General features: G+C 54.6%; 1 protein-coding gene across 2 annotated transcripts in view; it reads left to right on the top strand.

Annotated features, from left to right (window-relative positions):
• Eip74EF (Ecdysone-induced protein E74) overlaps positions 1 to 20,954 on the top strand; it is a 205,822-nt gene that overhangs the window by 12,349 nt on the left and 172,519 nt on the right. The window contains exon 1 of one of the 2 annotated variants that reach the window (XM_011139418.3): positions 3,666 to 4,622. The exons of the other annotated variant lie outside the window; for it this stretch is intronic. The gene's annotated coding sequence lies outside the window, so the exon portion shown is untranslated. Of the gene's footprint in view, positions 1 to 3,665; positions 4,623 to 20,954 lie in introns of those variants that run through there. 2 annotated transcript variants of the gene reach the window in all.

The raw sequence follows: 20,954 nt of genomic DNA, 5'->3' as shown, positions 1-20,954 counted from the left end.
ATCGCCGAATTTGCCGTTTCAGGGTCGCTCATTGCCACCGTATGATTACGCGTATCTCTCTCGTTCGCCTCCTTGTCTCACTTTCCCGTCCGTCTCCCCCCTCCCCTCCCTTCCCCCCCCGCACCTCTTTGTCCCTCTCCTCGTTCTCTGACGCGTTCTCAAGTTCAACTCTTTCGGCGGCCGAGAGCGGGCCCCCTCCTCCGGAGAGGCCCCCCGAATATTTATGTCACGGCGAGGCCCCGACGTGGGCCTTGACTGAACGCCGCGGGCGGTTCTCGTGCGTTCGCTCCGGCCGGGATCTTAGAAATGTTCGCTTCTCGAGTCATGGGCGAAGGCCGGAGCCGGGGACTTCCTAAATCGACTCGGTTGTAACGCCCCTCGCGGACCACGCTTGTCCTCCGAACGCGAGCCGCAAGGACCCTCTTGCTGCTTTCGTCGGATGCGCAGTTCGTGCGCTTGTTGACCCCTCGCGTTTCGTCACCTTTACCGCGCCCCGCGGCAGTTTCACGCGGCAGGTTTCGGTTTCCCCGAGAAACGCGTCTTACGTCTCTTTCTCACCGATGTATATCTCAATACACGTAGCCAAGTCCGCGAGGGCTTTTACAGGCGAATAAACTCAACCGTAAATCTCGCGCGTTTCAAGTATCCATCCATCCATCCATCCATCGCGCGGGAACTTTAGAAATTTCGAAACGCGACGAGCTGTCGCGTACAAGTCGCGGAGCGACGTTAAGAGCGTCGAATCCGCGCAACGTGCGGGGAACGACCGTGTGCGTGCTCGCGAAAAATGAAGCACGGCCGACGGACGTGAGTCGGAGAGACAGAAGCGTTCGACGACCTCGGCGGGAAACCGCGGAAAACGCGCGAAAGTCGCGAGACGGCGGGGACGGTTACGCGGCGGCGGTCGCCGCGGCCGGTTGGAAGAAAGAAAACACTTGCACTTTCGTTAGAAAGTCTCGCGAATCCGCTCCGCCATCCGTGGCAATCGCGCCGACCACCTGCGCGCGCGCGCGCGCTCGGTGAACGTTGCATTGGCGGCGGCCCGTCCGACCAAACGCGTTGCTTTACTACTTGTTCCGCTTCACCCTTGGCCCTAAACCCTGCCTCTCTCGCGAGTCCTCCCGGCTCTGCGCAAGATCGCGATCAAGTGTGCGATGAGAGAGACACATGATAACGCCGCAAACGGGTTAAAAAGTAAACCTCATGCGACTGTGCGCTCGTCAGCCGATTAATGTCTGTTTTCGAATTTTAGAAGAGAATTTGGCCGAGTTCAGTTGACGAATAATTAGACGCGCAATTGCGGATCAGCGTTGCTGAGCTGGCGTTAGTTTACTCGACGCCTTGTTGTAGTACAGATATTGCGCGCACGGCTGGTGTGACAATACGCAGAGATAAGAGTTCGCTTTGCGGCGGATCGATTACATCAGAGGCCGATGAGAGGCACGACGCTGATAGCGGGCTGCAGTAAAAATGATTTTCCGTCTTGCATATTTGGGTGGCTCTTGCGCGACGAGCGGCTGAGCGGCGCGGCGTCTCTCTTCCTCTCTCTCTCTCTCTCTCTCTCTCTCTACCTTTCCGTGTCGAAACTGAGGAGCAGGCACCGAATGTCTTTATCTCGAAATAGCTGGAAAGTCAGCGCGCGTTGTCGGCTGCGACTTGTGTGTGCGGACGCGCGAGAGCCGTCTTGCTCGCGCGCGCCAATGCGCATTAGACATATCGAGAAAAAACGGCGAATCGCGTCATACGTCACGCGCGTCGGCGTGACTACAAACGATCATTAATTACTTCTTAATCTAACGTTCACAGGCGCATCGTATTATTCGCGATACGTGATAACGAGCCGATTGCGTCGCGCGCGTTGCGCGTAGTTGCGAGAAGCGCGTTTCCCGTTAATTCCGAAACTAACGTTGATTTCCCCGGCAAGTTGCGACTGCCTACCGGCGAATCGGGGTCGCGTCCGATTCGAACGAATCCGAGCATCGCGCGATTTCAATTTCGAAGATGCCGACCGACGGCGCGAGAGTCGCCGAGTGAGTAAATTTCGCAAAGCGCGATCGCTCTTATTCGGCTCCGAATAAGAGCGATCGTTGCAAGTCTGCGCAACGCTTCCGGATGCAATCGGCCGATAACGGGAACGATCGAAATCAGGCGAGAGTGTATCTCTCTCTCTCTCTCTCTCTCTCTCTCTCTCTCTCTCTCTCTCTCTCTTCCGCTACGCGGACGTAGACCGCAGCGGCAGCGCGTTTTCGGATGTTGATTTACGGCACTTTCGACGGCGAACGGGTCGCGCGCGAGCGAATCGAAAGTAGCGGTCATAAAAGTGACGATTTAGACGGCGACGCGCGTCCAAAGCGTCCGGGAAACACATGTCGGCCGTAGACACGTCCTGCTATATTGCACTTCGTCGCACGCCAAGTGTGAGTTTCGTGCGAAGTCGCACCTACGCGACCGTCGAGCAGTGCGAGTCGTGCGTGCGTGCGTGTGTACGCACGCACGCGTGTAAGTCGCGTGTGCGCTACCGGGTCGTCGCCGGAATATAGAACGCGTTTATACGCGCCGTGTCTCCCTTCTTGGCACGCTTTTGGGATGGAAACGGCAAACTCGTGTCGAGAACCGCCGCCCGAGGCGGGCGTCCTCTCATTGGTCGCCCCATCGCGTGGAGCACATTCGCCTGGCGAGCACAAAAACGCTAATAATCGCAAAGTTACTGCCCATTAATTAGGCGATTATTTGGACGAAAGACCGCGCGTCGCCGTTAACCGCTTTCGACTCTCGTCCTCCTTCTCCTCCTCCTCCTCCTCCTCTCTTGGTTAATTCGCAGCTCGCGCTGCGCGCTTTATCGAAATCGTCAAGGGACTCGTCCCGCGTTCTTGCTCGTATCTTCCCAATTCCCCGCGTGACTCTCTAATCTTATAGATTACAATCGACAGTCCAATGACCAGCGTGTCTCTCCGCGAGGATGACGGATATGTCGGCGCGATCGACCGCGCGAAACGCGAAGGGGCTAGTGACACACGCGATTTTCGACGCGCGGAATCGAACGGAATCGCGTTCGCGCGCTGCACATATAGACGCACACATACACGTGCGCACATTTACATGTATACCTATATGCGTGTGTGCCTCGACTCGATGGCCGTGGCTATGGCCTTACGATTCCCCTCTCTCTCTCTCTCTCTCTGCCTCTCTCTCTCTCTCTCTCTCTCTCTCTCTCTCTCTCTCTCTCCCTCCGTTCCGAATCGCGGGCGCAGCGCGGCGGGAGCGAGAGGTTCGCGACGACGACGGCGAACGGGTGAGCGAGCGAACGAGTTAGAGAGAGAGAGAGAGAGAGAGAGAGAGCGAGAGTGAGTGAGTCGAGGAATCGCGGAGGAGTGAGAGGTAGACGGGGCGGGAGGGACACACAGAGAGAGAGAGGGAGAGTGTCGCGAGCGTGTCTAACCTAGGATAGTGGCGTTTAGTGGCGGCTAGGCTAGGCAAACCGAGACTCACCGCTCGCGCCTTGCGTTAGTGTTCCGCGCGCGCCTCCGGCCGAAGCCTCCGCTTCTTGTGTACTTGTGTTCCGCGCACGTTGCACTGTGAACGCTCGTTCTCTCTCTCTCTCTCTCTCTCTCTCTCTCTCTCTCTCTCTCTCTCTCTCTCAACCCCCCGTGCGGCACCGAGCGCGCGCGCGCGATCGAAGAACGAGGGCTGAGGGTGTGTTCGACTGCTCGTCTTTTCCCTTTCTTGTTGTTTGTTCGCGCTCGCGTGACGCGCGCGTGTGTGTCTCGCCTCGGCTCGCGGCGAGGAAAACGGACGACGAGGTGATAGTAGACGTTACTCACTCGAGAGAGTGTGTTATCTCGGAGATGTTGCACCGGGAGGGACCGCTGGTAGAGTTCGCCGCGGTATGGACCTGACCACGGGATGATTAGTGCTCGCGATACACTTAAGAAATACGCGATCGGCCGCGCGGACTGGTCGCAGGAGTGAGTGAACGCGTGGAATCGCGGGGGCGGGAAAAGCTCGGCGGAATTTCCGTTGTTGGAGATTGTTTGTCGATCTCGGGCTGACCGTCGTTCGACGGCAGCGTCTTCAAGTCACGGACACGCAGTGCGTTTCTGTTGTCACCGTGGACGGTCATCGTGGTCGCCGCGTCAGGTAGATGAGACTTTCCGCGGTTCGGTCCCGCGCACACGTGACAGCGTTCTCCGGAGCGATCCCGGGCCGACCGACAGCCAGCGTCGTCACGTTGTTCGTTTTCCCTCAGGAGATCTGAGATCCCTGACGGCCAGGCAGGCAAGGCGTGCGTGCGTGCGTGCGCGCGTGTAGGTGGACGCACGTGCGTGCGTGCGTGCGTGCACACGCGCGTGATGCAAGTCGCGTGGACCGTCGCAAGACGCGCCGATAAATAATCGCGACTCGCGCGTATTTCGTGCTCGTCCGTGTGCTCTCTCTCTCTCGCGCGCGCGCGCGCGCGGGAAGAACCGCCGCGAGCTCGTGGAGGGAACTCGTACTCGGTGGTGTTGGTGGAGTGCGGAAGGAATCAGGTGCGTTACACAAGCCTCGTTCGGGGACGATCGTCCGCGACGCCGCTCACACTTCCTCTTTCTCAAGTCCTGCGCAGGAGTTGGACGGGACGACAGGTAAGAGACCCCTTTTGCCCGCCCTTCAATCACTCTCGGCTCATTATTTCGCGACATTTGCGTAAGTCGTCGTCTGTGACGAGTCATGCGCTCTCATCGTGCGATCATCGTGAAAGCGCGGTTAATGAGAGCAAGTGCAACGGAGAGGTGACGCAGAGTGTAATTTGGAACACGCTATTTTCACGTCGACGTGGAGGAGATGCGATATGAGAGAAGAAGAGAGAAAATATTCGCATAAGCTACAAAACAATCCGTTATCGCTTGTTAGCCGTTACATCACGAGCGTGAGTCAGTTCCCCTCGCATTTAATCCGAACGACCGAAAGTCGTACGAAAGGCCGGCGAAACATACTCGACTCGCCGAATCCGAGCGCGGAGGGGCCGCAGTTGGCGGCCAACAGCCCCTGAGACTCGAATCCTCGCGCAAAGGTTAAGCCGCCGAGCGGCCGTGACAGTTAAAAGCGGCGGCGGCGGCGGCGGCGGCGGCGGCGAAGCGCCTCGCCCACGCGTTATCGTTCGCGCAACACGATGCGACGCACGGCCGTCGCGTGCGTGGGACACGCGCCGCGTTGCGCTCGTCGCGAGTATGCCGCGAAACGGCGAGAAGAAGCGGGAGGAAGAGGAGGAGGAGGAGGAGGAGAAGGCGGAGAAGGCGGAGGTTGGAGGAGGCAGACGGCCGGTTTGATAGAGGCGAGACGCGGCGATCGAATAGCCGGGTCGCCGCCGTGCGTTACTTAATAGGAACCTTTTCGCCGAGCGAAAAGCAAACGGACGAGTGTATGCGTGTGCGTGTGCGAGAGCGGATGGATGAACGAACGAATGAACGAACGAACGAACGAATGGGCGACAAGAGCCGCCGTGAAAATAGACGACTCCACACTCGGTAATCGCATACGATCGAGGAAGTGATCGCGGGCATTACGCCTCGGTACGCCGCAGAGTATTGATTTACATAGAAATCGCCGGGACCCCCTGGGTGTACGCTTACTTCGCGCGACGTTTCCACCTGGGGATGCTTAAATTCGATCGGGTCTATCGGGACGCTTTTACTCCTCACTTAGCAGTGCAGCACCGCGCAATTTCTTGCTCGCCGTCTTGCTTTCGGCTGTCGTCTGAAGAAACGCCCCGCTGATCAAATCGGAGCTTCGTGTTTGGAAAATCGAGACCCCGTGTCATGTAAGTCGTTTAACATTTCGTCGTGCTTTCTCATAAAGTACGAGCGAATGGTTGTGAGGGGCAGGGGGTGGGTCGATAAATAACGAGTAGACTAAAAGTATCAACCGAGGAAGAAATGTGGTGTGTGAATCCCCTCATCTTTGGGAAAAGAAATATAGACGTGGGCAAAGCTGTGAAACGAACAGGAACTCGCGAAACTCTCATATATACACATATATACATACACACACACACACACACACACAAACATACATATTCACGTACGTACGCACACATCCGTTGGCGTGTATTCGCGCGCTCAAGAGAGACAGAGAAAGAGAGAGTGTGAGAGAGAGAGAGAGAGAGAGAGAGAGAGAGACCCGACTATATTTTATACAAGTATTTTCAGCCTAGGCCAACCTTCGGCCCTCGAGCAGCGGTTCCCCTCCTTTTCGATTTGTTTGCGGTGTCTGCGGTTGGCTCAAACGCAGGGTGCTCGTCTCGGCTCTCTAATGTAGTTAAGAGGTTTACAGTAAACCGGCGGTTCCTCTATCTATCCTTTTCCCCCATGATTCCGCGTTTCATCTCTTCGTCTCTTTCCAACTCACGCACACTTGATACCTTTGGAAAACTGTGACTGGATTCTTTCCATTTTTCCGTGTATAATGTATCCTGGCGTAAAACTCGGGAAATTGAAAGAAGTCTCCTTTCGTTCTGGAAAAGTCTGATCTGACTCACACGCGAGGGAAATGAATCGCGCAGTTCGTTAGACATCAGTCTCGTGTAATTTCGCGAGAGAACTTTGGACATTTATTATTTTCTTGAGAGGGAAACAATTTATGGGTTATTAATAATACGCTTGATTCAGACGCGGCCGAATTATCATTTTGCCTCACCAATAAGTCCAAGTTTCGGCCGTAAAAAAAAAAAAAAAGTCGGTCGGAGGTCACGTGAGAAGAAGGGGTGTTTTAATCAATCTTGACATTAACACGACGACGACGGTATAGTAAACTCTGTGTGCTGCTTTATTCTCTCACAGTTTTCGCTCCCTCGTTCCTCGCCGAGCGGTTACGTGGCGACCTTCGTGGCGCCCAGGGCCGAGGGCCAAAACCGTCTGGTGTGTGTTTAGTATTGCGCCGTTACACGTTCGATAAATATTGCGATGGCAAGCGCCATAAGGGCCCCGTATACGCGCGAGGGACCTTGAGACCACGTGGACCCCGCCATCACGGTCGTCGTCCTCGTAAATCGAAAATCGTTCCCCAATCCCCCGACCGACGGATAAAAGCCCGCGAAACTGCGCAAGAGAATATCTCACCTCGAGGAGAGCGCTCGAATATTAAGATGGAGATAACAATTCAAGAGACAAGAGACAAAATCCCGAAAGATTCGCAGACGCTGCTCGCCGTCGAGGACTCCTCGTTTCGGAAATGTTGCTTGAAGCTTTCGCGTAAGGAAACACACCCGTAGTTCCACAGGTAGTCCTCGAGGCAAAAGTGTCCTTCAGGTTTCGGACAAAACTTTGCGGACGACTTCGCAGGGATCGCGCAGAGAGAGGCGCGCGATTGGCGCGCTTATTTCCCGAACGCCCTACTCTTCCGGAAAATTCGCGCTATCGCAGATCGAGACGCGACTCGCCGCGCCGCGTCGTATTTTCGTCTTTATGTATCTTGGCAGCGAATTGCACGCATCGCGTACGCACGGACGACCCTGAAAGGCCCGAACGCCGCGTGAATGTTTAACCATCGCCGCGCACTCGCACGCGCGCGCAAATCCTATTCCGCGTTCGCACGGTTGCCGTACGGGCGGTGCGTTGATAGTCAATAACATCGTATTCGTCGGCCGCCAGGTGTATGTATTTCCTCGTGTGTACGTCGAAACGAGCCGCCGCACCGTCCCTGAACGGCACCACGTGGGTCGCCGCGTGTGTTTCGCGTGTCCGCCGCGAAGTCGAATCAAAGTGTCGTTCCTAACTAATCGCGCCTCTCCGATCCTTTTTTCCTCTCTTTTTCTCTGTTCTCTCTCTCTCTCTCTCTCTCTCTCTCTCTCCCTTCTCTCCTTCGTTCTCTCATCCTTTTCCCCGTGTAGTTTATTTCGTCCCGGGATGTTTACTTCTCCATGAATTATCGTTTGCAATAATACACTCGGTGGGAGGCGGGCACGCCGAGAGAGATAGCCGGGGAGATTGCTCCTTCCGTCTGGCTTTCTAATTTTCGGGATACGATACGAGAATAGAGCGAGATAAAATAAACATCTCTATTATTGTCCCACGCGCAAGACCGTGGAATCGATATTTTTAACGCCGCAAATACCAGGCCGGCGATGTGTGCGGAGGGAGGAAGGAGCAGCGTTTCGTTGGAATCACATTTTCTCTGAAACGACATCTTTTTTCAAATCAAATTCTCCCCGACACCTCAATCTTACGTGAAATTCTCCTCATACGTTGCACGCGCAACGAGGCAAATAAATAGTATCAACGATAAGCGTGGATGCCGAACAGAGGCTTCTCCTCCTCCTTCGCAGAGAGTATCGACAAGATTCGCTAAAGTTGCTGTCGTGTCGTTGCCGTCAATCGATCGATCGGTCCCGTCGCCGTTCGGTCGTTCTTCTGGCCGCGCGCGCGTCTAGTCGTCGTCGAATTGCGTCTCTCGAAGCGAGACGCCTTTACGCTTTACGCTTTACGCTTGCTCCACGTGTCGCGGCAGCTACGTGCCCGAAAATAATTTGCGCCGCGTGGAGCAACAGTTCTTCGCGGTTGTTTCTCGCTGGCGCGGCGCTTGCGCAGCCGTCGCGCCGGATTATCATTCTCACGTACGCGCACAGGGCTCAGGGTTCACGCGAGTTCACGCGATCGCGGCTCCTCCTCAGCGGCGACTTTCGTGCGAAAACAGCTCACGCAGCGGCGCGGAAACGCGTGACCGTCGGCTCGTCATCAAATGCAAATCGCCCCGGAGTATCAGCAGCCGGCCAGCCGGGGGATCCTCTCCCTCCCCCGGCGCGCGTGTACGTCACGCCGAATTCGCGAATAAGTGGGAACGGCGGAATGCGTGAATTTCTCCTCGAGACACCGGCCGGCCGCGATGCGTAGCTTCGAAAAGCGCCGCGCATAATATAGGTCACTCCGGCGACGCACCTGCTCGATCCCCCGAAGATGTAAGGACGCGGCCAAAGAGGAGCGAGAGAGCGGTCCTTGAGGGAGGCTGCTGGTAAAAGTAAATGACCTTACGGAAGCGAGAAAAGAGACCGGGCGAGGGCGGTGCGCGCGCGCGCGCGTGTGCGTGCGTGCGTGCGACCTATCCTCCGCGGGTCTACGAACCCGAATTGGGCCAGGGCCTTGACTCTCGGGTATCATGGGTTCGAGGTGGTGGCCCTCTCGCTCTCACTCTCTCGCTCGCTCTTCCTCTCTCTCTCTCTCTCTCTCTCTCTCTCCCTCTCTCTCTCCCTCCCTCCCTCTCTCTCTCTCCCCCTCCCTGGCCTCCCCGACCCCGTTCCCTGGCCGCCGAATATTCGCCGGACGTGAAACTACGGCCTTCTCTGCGCGTCGCGAGGAGGGAGGAGGGGGGGGGGCATCAACTACGCACGAGCACACACGCGTGTGCAAGGCACACACGACGCTCTGCACACGCGTGTGCGTGACGCAACGAGCGGCTCGGCTCGGCTCGGCTCGGCGTGGTCGCCCTGAACGCGCGCGGGTCGCCCCGGGGACCATGGGAAATGCGGTCATGGTCAAGGACCGGTGCGCAGAGACCGACGGAGAAAGTTTTTGTATCGACCCGATCTCGTTTCGGCGCTTTTGTATCGGCCAGGGGGTGGGAGCGATCAATTTCGCTCGCTCGTAGCGCGCGCGCGCGCGCCCGGACGCGCGTTTTACAACGCGAGTAGTTGCGGCCGGAAATCGCGCGGCGGCTTAGCGGGACGACCGTGGGTCCCGTTTTTGCGAGGCTGTTTGGTTGTTTTTGCCGGACCGCTTTTGCCCCACGCGAGCATCGGCTGCGAGCTCGCAGCGAGAGAAAAGTCCCCGGGTCGTCGCACACTCGAGAATTCGTATACGTGGAATATGCGATACGATGATAATTCGGCATGTGCCGCCGGTGGAAAGATCCTCTCTCCCCTCTCTTTCTCTTTCTCTTTTTTTCTCTTTCTCTCTCGGCACTGGCGGGATTTTCCGCGCGGCATTTTCATGTAAAGCGTATGGAAACGTGTGCGCATACGCACAATGGATGAAAGGAATATTTTGCACGTTTTATTCTTCACGCGATAATTTCATGTGAAACGGAAACGTCTTCGTCGGCGAATCGAATATCGACATATTCTGTAAACTGTGGAAAGAACAACATATTGCTTCGCCGAGCGGAACTGTTTCAGGAAATGAGGTCATGCGTGAATATTTTCTTTTCTCGTCGTAAATAATGCCTCGGTAGAAATTTGCGCAATTATTTAGCCGCACGAGGCCCAATTATTTCGCGGTAGACGTTACACAAGAGACAACTGGATCCCAACAAGTCCCGCAAGTTCCATCGCGAGAGCCACCGCGATTCCACTTCGAAAATCCTTCCTCATCTCGCTCGTGAATTGAACATTGAATAATTGCTGGAGAAATTCATTGTAAGAGAGGAACGAGACGGAAAAGTCGAGGATGTGTACTCTTCGCAGCGCGCGTGCGCGCAGGTAGCCATTGAGTCGCTCGAAACGCGAGTGTGATTTATGGCCGACTCGGACCATGAATCACCTGCAATAATGTGCATCGCGCGTTGCATCGCGCGTAACAGTCGATACGCAACAACAACAACGTAAGGCGGCAAGACAAATGATCGATTTTCGAGCGGAGACGCGCCAAATTTGCGGCGCTACGCCTCGCGTATCTGCTTCTAGGATATATATATATATATATGTGTATATTCTTTCTCTTTCGCATAAATTAGCCGAATTAGGCGAATTAACATGAATGGACGAGCCGTCGAAATTCGACGGACTTCGAAGCGGGAATTGCGCGATCGTGTCGACGCCGCACGCACCGCGGGCATATTTTCCATCGCGCCTCGAGCGCGCGAGTTTGCCGAATTTCGCGCGCGTTGTATGTAGAAAATAATGCGGAAAATATTGCTGATTCGAGTGTTATTGTTGCGGCCGATTAAACAATTGCAGCCGCGGTTGCCTTCGGCTCACCTTGCGACGGTTTACCTTCGAGAAACGGCGAAATACGCGAGTATATAAACCCGTCGATCGAAACCGTTCGTTCTCTCTTTCTCTCTCTCTCTCTTTCTCTCTCTCTCTCTCGCGCGCGCCTGCTCGCTCGTTGGCTCGCTCGCGTCAAAATACGCCGAATACGCGTTTAAAGATTTTCAAACAACACTGCAAACGGCAAGAATGCACTCTCGCGCAAGTTGGCGGATAATTAACGAGGCGCATCGCGTTTTCCCCGCTGACAAATGCGGCCTTTCATTTTTCGAACGAGCGTGCTGTCTTCCGCGCGGATTAGAGCCTCGTTGCGTTTCGAGTAACATTTCTCAGTCTAAAGATATCCCTTGCTTGCGAGATTCGATTTTTGAAGCACCGAATTCGTAACCGACAGCTGTGCGACTTGGAGTTGTGCTGTTTTCTTTTTTTTTCTTTATCATAGCCATTTAGTCCATGACGAATGATCGCTAAGCAACTTGTATGCTGGTCGAGAGAGAGATATATATATATATGTATATATATATATACATACACATATCCATATACACAATATATATACATATACATGATAGTCGGCATCGGGAGAAACGAAGGTAACGGCGGATCATTAGCGCGCGGATAACATTGACACGAATTTAGCGAAGCGTCGTCGCGCTTTGGCGCTCGCAAAAAAATACGTGCACACGCGGAAATTTTGCCGGGCGATCCGTCGTTGTCGCGAACCGTGACGTCAGGACGATGTTCACACCGTCGTGTCGCACGGGAGTCGTGCGGAATACAACGAATATATAACGTCATCAGCAACACGACAACTCGCATCATAATAAAGGCGGAAGGCTGCGCGAACTTGGAAGGCCGCTGCACCAATGTTACACATCTATGCCACCTTCGGCTTAACTTCCTCCGCTCGCGAAAACGCGCACGAGGGGAAATCAAATCGAAAAGAATTGCAGTCCGTTCCACGACTATCGTCCCAGAAAACATGTCTCTTACATCGCGAAGGAAGATAATTATATATTAGACATTAATTTATATCAAAAATGTCACATAAACTCTGTATGACTCTTACAATATCTCGTTTCCGTGGTATTAAAATTTGACACTCTTAAAGTTAAATTCTTTATAATTATGATAATTATGATTCATGATTGTCGAACGAGAAGCCTCGGAATGAGAGTGTCGCGTCCAGCGATACTTGAATGAGATACGAATGGAGGAACGAAGGCAAAAACGAATGAAGTGCATCGGGCAAGTGTGGCGTCTGCCAGGTTCCATGCGAACAATCTAACTAGTTAAAGGTTAATTGCTATCCGGACTCGATAGACAAATGCACCCGCCGTTACTTAACAACCTCTGTATTCGTCGTCCCGATCTTCAGCACGGCACTTCAGAACGCGACGACGGCACATTGCACACGAAAGCGGAAGGCTGTGTGAGCCAGGAAGGACGCCGTCGCACGTTTCCTTTGCGCTAACTTTTTTTTATCTCCTCGTTGAAGAGAGAGCTCCTCTCTCTCTCTCTCTCTCTCTCTTTCTCCTCGTCTTCGGCTATGATCGCGATAAAACGACCGCTTAAGACGTGACTCCGCGATTCGAGTGAAAACCTCGCCAACTTTCCCTCCCCGACTTTAGTTATTCGATAAATAGTATCTGATTTTTTCCTCCTCTGCTCTGTCTCTCTCTTTCTCTCTCTCTCTCTCTCTCTCTCTCTCTCTCTCTCTCTTTCTCGTTCCTTATCGTTAGAAATTCCTCAGCGCGCATCCGCGGAACGTTTACGTATAAAAAGATCCGAGTCGCTTATTTCGAGCTATTTTACAGAGGAAGCGCCGAAGAGTCGCGAACGCACTTTGAAACGCAACCGATTGTCTCGTATACTTGCGTAAATGCGAATATATATTTATACGACTTATTATTCTACCTTTTCTTCTCTCTCTCTCTCTCTCTCTCTCATTTTTACTTTGCTTCTCTTGTGCACCGCCGTCGGCTAATTGGGTTAGGGTCGTTAATCGGTCTCAGGCTCGCCTCGAAATATCCACGCTCGCGAGAGAATCGCGAGGACCGTTGATCCTTGATCCGAAACCGGTTGCAACGCCGGCGGATTAGGGCATGATATGCAAAAGAGACATGAGAAAAAAAGAATACGCGCCCGACATTCGTGTTTATTGCTCGGAGTAGGAAGTCGTTGTAAATTAGCGGTGTATCAAAGTACACGCAGCTCGTACGTACCACCTCTCGACTTATTCGACCGGCGAGAATTTAACTTCAACTGTGTATATATCGGGTGAGTGCACAAGTTTGGATCTCACGATGGAAAGATATCGACCGCGTCGTGATTCCACTGAGAACGATTTATCCACCCCATCGAGTAGTCGTTATTGTTTTCTCTTATCCCCTGCGCGTCATTGTGCGTCTACAAATTTGCAAGTGGATCGATCACAGCGTGATCGAGAGACTTTTGCGCTCGCCGGCAAAAATCGATGGATTTTCGCTGGCGCGTGCGAAGAGTCCTTGGCATCACGCGGCCGTCCGCGTCCGCGCTCCGAGTCGAGTCGATCCCCGGATAAGTCACTGATGTGACCCACGAGACAAATGTGACGTGCGATAAAAGCGATTAATCGGTTCGGCCTGGAGAGCTGGGAGGGCCGGAAGGCCGATATTAATTAGCTCCTGCGGCTCGATGAATCAGCGTCTCGTCTAATCGCCTCGACTTGGCGCTCGATGCGTGGCGCTCGGCGAGATCCCGGGATCGATCAACCGCGAGATTTCGGCCTCTCGCGCGGACGCGCGCGGCGATATTAATCGATGCTCGCGCTTATGGACCCCCGCGGCTCGCGATAATTGGTTCCGCCGCCGGCTGTCCGCTCGCTTTCTCGCTGCACGCGCGTGCATTCCTAGCTGCCACGTCGTCGTCGGCGGCGGCTGTCCTGCATGACAAACCGGACGTAAGCGTGCGTAATAAAATCTAATCAACCGGCCGCGCACCGCTTGGAAATCTAATTCCGCGGTAGGTAGGGAAGTATCTGTCAATATACCCCCCCCCGCACCGCACGCCCCTCAGCGAGGAGCCTCCTCGTTCCGCTCGCCGTGCGCCGAAGCGTCGGTTAACTTAACAGCATTTAATTGGGTCCTTGAACAATTACGATTCCCGCGTTTCTCGTCTTTTCTCGTGTGTGTGGGCGCACGCGTCGAACGTAAAGATGGTAAAGATTCGATTATAACGGGCCATAACGCGCCGTAACGTAGGAGGAAATGCATTTGGGCGAGTAGACGAGATTCTCCGTCTCGTCGTCCGCAAATCCGCGGACAGGGGAAAATCGCTTGACTCGCTCTCGACGAAGCTTCCGCATCGGGGAGATCAGGAAGCGAATGTCTCTAGGCTCACGTGTCGCGGGCGCGCGCGGGGATTTTCCAAGGCGCGCATAGCTTCGCCTAATTTTTCTCGCGCCGCGCGTTTTCGCGATCACGTTGACCGCTGACGTCAACGGCTCGCCTTCGATGACTCCGTCTGTTCCCGAGCGACTCCGGCCTCTACGTCGTCGGCGACACCGAAAAACATTCCGTTCGCGAGTAAAGCCGCCGCCGCCGTCGCCGCCGCGCGCCTTGCCTTTCTCCAGCCCGAGGGAAATCAATAAGCGTCTTATATTTAGCGCGCGGTTCGCGCTATTATCTCACGTAATAAGCGTCTTCGATGAATGGGGTACGAACGGTGGCGCGGCGGCGCCACGGTGGACGTTAGTCCACCGCGTTCATTCTCGGACTGTTGACCAGCCGCCGCATGGGAACGTGACAGCCGCGGATTTGAAGCCGCGCGTTCGCCTCCGTGCGAGTTGTCAGCCGCCGAAGGAGACGCGGATTGTAAAACGCGTCCTTACGGCATCGGCCGTTATTGAGGCCCATCGAACGCATTGAAAAGGCGACCGTCGCCTTCAAGGAAGTCGCCTGCTTTGTCATAGTGATTAAGCGCGCGCGATCCGATTGTGCTCGCTCGCGCAGGCATTCAAAATAATATAATGCGCCGAGAGGAATTCCTCTCGGTCGTTAAATCCACGAGTTTGCCGCGCCGTCTAGTCTCGACGGTCAATAGTCACGAGCCGCTGCGATATTTGTTGATTCGGACGATTCGGACAATCCGTGGTTGTTAACGTCAACTGTCGCGGAAGAAGACAATGTCTCGCGACGTAACAATAGGATTTATTCCCAATAGCGTTAAAAATACTCGCGAGATCCTTGACGCTCCCCCTCCGGCTGGAAATTTATCGAAGTCGGAAATTCCGTCGTCGGGAAGCGAGAGAAAACGCGCGTGACTTTTGATGCATCCTGCGGGGAATGTTTGCGCACCGCAAACACGGGACGAGTGCACTCGGGATGCATTTGTCACAAATTATTCACACGAGCAACGCGACGATGGCCACTCGTAGTGGGTAATGTTCCCGCGAGAGACAAAAACCAGGCGGATTCCAGGCCACGGATTTTAACAGATGGCGACCCTCGGCTTCCAGCCGGGCGTGATTGCTGATTTCTTTACGCGCGTGTGCCCCTTTTTTCACGATTTATCTTACGAAAAATCGGGCAGCGTTTGGGCCTTCGTCATGGCAGTCAAGAGTGTCCGTGTATGTAGCGTCGTTGAAAGATCGAGGCAAGATTAGAATCGAGATTCCATCGGAATGCATCGGCGCGCACTTTTTTTAATTTTTCACACCGGCGTTATTTCATATTATTCAACGGGAGGAACAGCCAGATTAGCCGAATTTTTCCAACTCTTAGAGAGAGAGAGAGAGAGAGTTGCTCTCAATTTTTCGTTTTCTAAATTTCCAATTCCGTATATACTCAACCTTTTTAACTGTATGAATGTTCAACACTTTTCAACATTCAACTGTTTCTTCGTCAGCTCAGCACATGTCCAATATTTCGAGAATGTCTAATTTATTTTTAACACGTTCATTGCCGTTCACGCGATATCGCGTGTTGCGGCTCCTCACCAAACGGCCGTTCACGCGATTGTTTTCTATTATGAGCGACAAACTAGGACCCTCGAAAAGACTCAGTTCAATGCCGGTTCAATCGTGCAAAAAAACGACTAAAAATAAATAAAAGAAAAAATAACTTTGGCCACCACACGAAATTCAAATTTTCAGTTTGGCACAATGAACGTGTTAATATACAATACACAACGGGAAGTGATCAACTTTCGATCTCTTCCCACACCCTCGGCACTCTCGCGAACACGGATAGATCGGTGGTTGTCCGCGAGATTTCCGACGACGACGATTATCGCGATTCCGAAAAAGGACGTTGAATTTGTGAGGAGGAAGGAGGAGGAGGCCGCGTGCGCTCTCGAGTAATCGAGACGGAGATCCTCGCCTTGCCCCGGGCACGAACCAAGGCCCTTCTTCATTCGCGAAGGTCCCTGCCGCCGCGCCGCGCATGACTCAACCTTATTATTATTGTTAGTCTTGCACGCGCACAGCGAAGGCGCTTGTACACACATACGCACGTGCGTGCTTGCGTGCGTGCGTCCGCGCTCGGAGATGCGTGGCTGCTAAACACACGTGCGTGCGCGCACGCGAGAGAGAGAGAGAGAGAGAGAGAGAGAGAGAGAGAGAGAGTGCGTACGAGGCTCGACTAGGAAGTGCGAGTCGCGACAGCTAACATACTATTCGCGGTGAACTCAACATTCCCACCTCGTCAGGGACGTACGAGCGGTTATTTTCAACACTTGGCTCAGCGCGCGGGACACAAGTCCGAGTGCCGCGAGTCCGGCATCGCGCGCGATTGCACGCTGGAGAATTGAGACTGATGAGAGGGAGTACCGTTGGCCGGTAAGCCCTAATTCGCGAGCCGCGCGCAACCCTTAATCCCGCCCTCGTGCCGTCGTACATGACGAGCGACGTGCTTCAGCGCTGGGCGGAAACGCGCGGAGAGTCGTCATGCCTCTCGCAAATCGACGGCCCTCCCAGCGCGATTAGGTAAACACGGCTGTTTCCCAAGAAGAGAAAAAGAGAGTTTCTCTCAATTTCGATCGGAAGCGCTTAAGTTTTTCTCGGGCTAAATTTCGCCCGCATGTCTCTCTCCTGGAGATTGAACGTGAATATTTCTGTAGGAAAAAAGGAGGGGGGGCTTTTAGGACACCCGTGATTCACGAGTTTTGCGTCCCTTGCATGGTGTTTATTACGGCATAATTGCACGTTCGTCTCTCCGGCCGGAGAGCCTCTGTTCTTTTTCCCTCCGACAAATGACACACCTCCGTGCTTTGACTTGCTTCGGAACGAAAACGCGGCTCACTCTCGGCTGGTCATAATTGCAACGTTAAAACGCGCATCGCGCACGCGACGCACTCGTTATCGCGCGCGAACTCGGTAATGCGATTTTATCTCGCGTAACGTCGCGTTACGTGTGTTCGCGACAAGCGCGCATCATTCGCGGGGAATTTCTCCGCAAAAGTCGTCGAAGGATACGAGTCAGCCGACGCGACGCGACGCGGCAGGCTCGGTCGGTCCACGGCGCACGTGATAATGCCCATTATCGCGTAAATTCGAGGACGCTGCGATTGAAAATTTTCCGCGTCGTTGCCTATCGACCCGATTAATCTCGCCGCGGTGACCTCCCTACAGTTAACGCGACACGCTTTTCCGCAGACGCGTGAACGTCCGGTGGGCGAGGTGAATTCGATTCCTCCTGTGACGTGTTTTCGATTCTTTTTCCGATATAAAATCTCAGGTCCTTTCTATTCAAAAGGAAGTAAAAATACAAACTCTTTCTCTCTCTCTCTCTCTCTCTCTCTCTCTCTCTCTCTCTCTCTCTCTCTCTCTCCTTCCCAACTCTCTTCTTTTAATATAAAATAATAAAAGGCTCCTTTTGAACAAAATGAGGTTGCCAAAAATAAAAGTTGCCTCATGATTCTTTTCGCTTCGCTGAAAGTAAGGTTCTTTTCATGCAAACAAATGAAAGGTAAAAATAAGAAATCGGAGTGTCAAGCGTTCGCGACGTCGAGCGGCTGAGATCCCGATGCGTTTTTCAACCTTGCCCGTCCGCGCGATCGGCTGGGCGCGATCGGGCTCGGTTTCGTCGTGACACTGCGTGATATACACGTACCTGTCTTCTCTCGCGAGCATTGTATCGCGCGTTCGCGAAACTCCGCGGGTCTCGTGGGCCGACCTCGAGAGTTTCTACGATCGTCATTACGCCTCCAAGGCGCTCGCTCGTCGGCCCTGGACCGACGTTCTACCTCTACAGTATCTATCGCTAGTCTGGTGCACGAGCGCGAGCGAGTGAGACGGAGAGCGCGACAAAGGGAGGAAGAGAGACAAGGCGAGTCGGTGCGCTGGAGAGACAGAGACGGCTAAGATAAGCTATTCTGTGTCTGTGCCGATGGAGCACGCATACAAAACCGCGCACGGCCAATTATCGCGTACGGACAATGCGCGCCAAGGTTCCCGTCCACGAATCTTAATCGCTCGCATCTCTTTCTCCCTTTCTCCCCGTCTGCCTCTCTCGCTTTCTCGCTCGCTCTCTCTCTCTCTCTCTCTCTCTCGCTCTCTCTCTCTCTCTCTCTCTCTCTCTCTCTCTCTCTCTCTCTCTCTCTCTCTCTCTCTCTCTCTCTCTCTCTCTCTGCTTCTTAACGATGCCGTACTTTACAAGGTGTCTCCGGTACGATTTCAAGCCCAGGAAGAAGCCGGCGTCGTGATAGTCGCGCACGCGTGCCTTGTTTTTCCGCGCGAGATACTTTCCCCGATACGCGATCATCCTCTTCGCGTCGCACATACCGCGAGAGCAGCGCGCTCTCCGCACCGTGAAATCGGCCGCGCGCACGCGAAGGGCTGCGACGACGATCACCGGGATCGCACCAGGGAGCGAGGGCTCGCTCTCTCCCTCCCGAGTTGTAAAATCCGGGAACGACGTAGAGATTCTTGGGCGCCGGCGAGACCGCCGAATACAAACGCGTCTCGGGACCTGGGGAATCGCGAAAAAATTTCTACCGTGGCGGGGGAGGGACAGGTCAAAAGGTCCCTCACGGTCCGGCGCGGGCGGGCGTCTGGGCGGGTGACAAATGACGAGCAGACGCGAGGAGGGACGAGATTATGATCCCTCTTGGACGACGAACTGCGCGCGAAAGCGAGGGAATGAAGGAGCTACTTGCTCGTACAATCTGGCTTTTGCGAATGACTCTCGCGACCAGCCCGCATGCTTCCACTGCTCGCGTTGTTCGAGACATTTGCCGGCTAATTAATGGAACGATCCAAAGTCGTGGTGAGAATGTACGACCCGCCGGCAAAAATCGATGATATCGCGCGCGACTGTAAACGCGTTATTACAAGCCCGTCCGTCCGTTTGTTCATCGCCGGCAACGAGATTCCCGCGCTTCTCCAGGGCCCCGGCTAAGGTTATGGCTTGCTCTAGGAGTGCATTAACCCCTCTGATCGCGAGAGCACACCGTAGAAGAAGCGACGCACAAGCGTCGCGGGGCGGGCGCGCGGGGTTAGCCGGCGGAGGGCGGCAAGTAGTCGGGAGGGCGGAAAAGAGGGGCCCGGGACGGGGGAAGGGGGGGAGACGAAGAGAACAGGGGGGCTTCGCCGCAACAGCGTGCGGCGTGTTCTGGTCGCCGAGGCGAGTGCAATGCGAGCGCTTTTGCACAGGGTAGGGAGGAGGGGACGAGGAAGAGCAGGAGGAGGTGAAGAGGGACGACGACGGGGCGGCCGGACTTTCTCCGGAGAGCGAAAGTGAGAGGGCCCCCCGGGAGCGTTCCCCTGGCTGTTTGCGATCTAGGGGGCACCAGGGAGAAGGGGGCTGAGGGAGGGAGAGGAGAAGGAGGAGGAGGAGGACCCGTGCTTTCACCGTGCCCCGACGAGATGCACTTTTCCGCGACGCAGAAACGAAGGAGGCGCGCGCGCGCTCACGCTCGTGTCGAGTTTCGTGAGCGGAAAAATATAATCCCGGGAGTAATTATTAAGAGCGATGGCTGCGAGCGCGCGAGAAAGAAAGAGGAAGAGAGAGAGAGAGAGGAGCGAAAGAGAACGAGCGACGCGGAAACGCGCGTCGTTCTCGTGTGGGAGAAACGCGCGTCACGCGGAATATGAGAATTCGCGCCGGCTTCTCCTCTTTCTCGTCGCCGCTGCCCCGTTGGCGGAGGGACAGGGGGAAACCCTGGTACGAAAATTAATGGTGGCGCGAGTCGCGCGAGATGCAATTACGGGAGAATAGAGCGGAGCAGCGCGCAGCGTGGCGCGGCGCGACGCGGCGCGGCCGACGTGTGTCGTCGTCGCCGACGCCGCCTCTCCCCTGGTCGGGGTAAATGCGCGGCGCCGCGTCTGCAAACACGTGGAAATGGATGAACTTTGAGTACTCGCGCGGCGTCGGCATCGTCGCGGTTCTTAAATAGCCGGGGACCAGAATTCTCGTCGAGAGTCTCGCTCGAAATCGAACAGAGTCTTTCCCACCCGCACCCCCGCCTTTCCACGCCCCGGGGACACCGGGGACCGTTCATTTCCGCTGGATTCGTAAAGGATTCATCGTGTCGAATTGTCGACCGCCAGCGGATTGATGTTCGAGATCGGTCTCGCGCCAATGATATCGCAAATCGCGCGGGGGCTCACCGCGACGACACTTTCGTCGTGGCGGAACCCACTGCCGCGTCAAATCGCGGACAAAAATCGCGCGCAGCTGGTGGTGTCTGCATGCTAATACCGATGTCACGACCATGAAACGACCAGCATCCTTCTCAGATTGGCCTTTAGTAGCCGAGCGCGAGAGAAAGTGCGCCGTGCCTAGGACAAGCTCCGCGCATTTAACATACAATCTATACACGCATGTAGTCTGCATATTGAAAACGCTCTAAGCGCGAGTTCATTACCCCGAGTTTTATTATAGCGCGGTATTGTATACCGAGCGCCGCGTGCGTGCGTGCGTGCGTGCGTGCGTGTGTACGTGTATATGTGTGCTCGTTTCATCGAGATTTATCACACACATTAAGCAATTTTCCTTTCCGACGTTACAATAAGAAGCTT

Source organism: Harpegnathos saltator, unplaced genomic scaffold, assembly GCF_003227715.2.
Source record: "Harpegnathos saltator strain DR-91 unplaced genomic scaffold, Hsal_v8.6 scaffold534, whole genome shotgun sequence".
NCBI lineage: Eukaryota > Metazoa > Arthropoda > Insecta > Hymenoptera > Formicidae > Harpegnathos > Harpegnathos saltator.
Note: the sequence above shows the minus strand (reverse complement) of the source record. Positions and strands in the feature narration are given on the sequence as shown.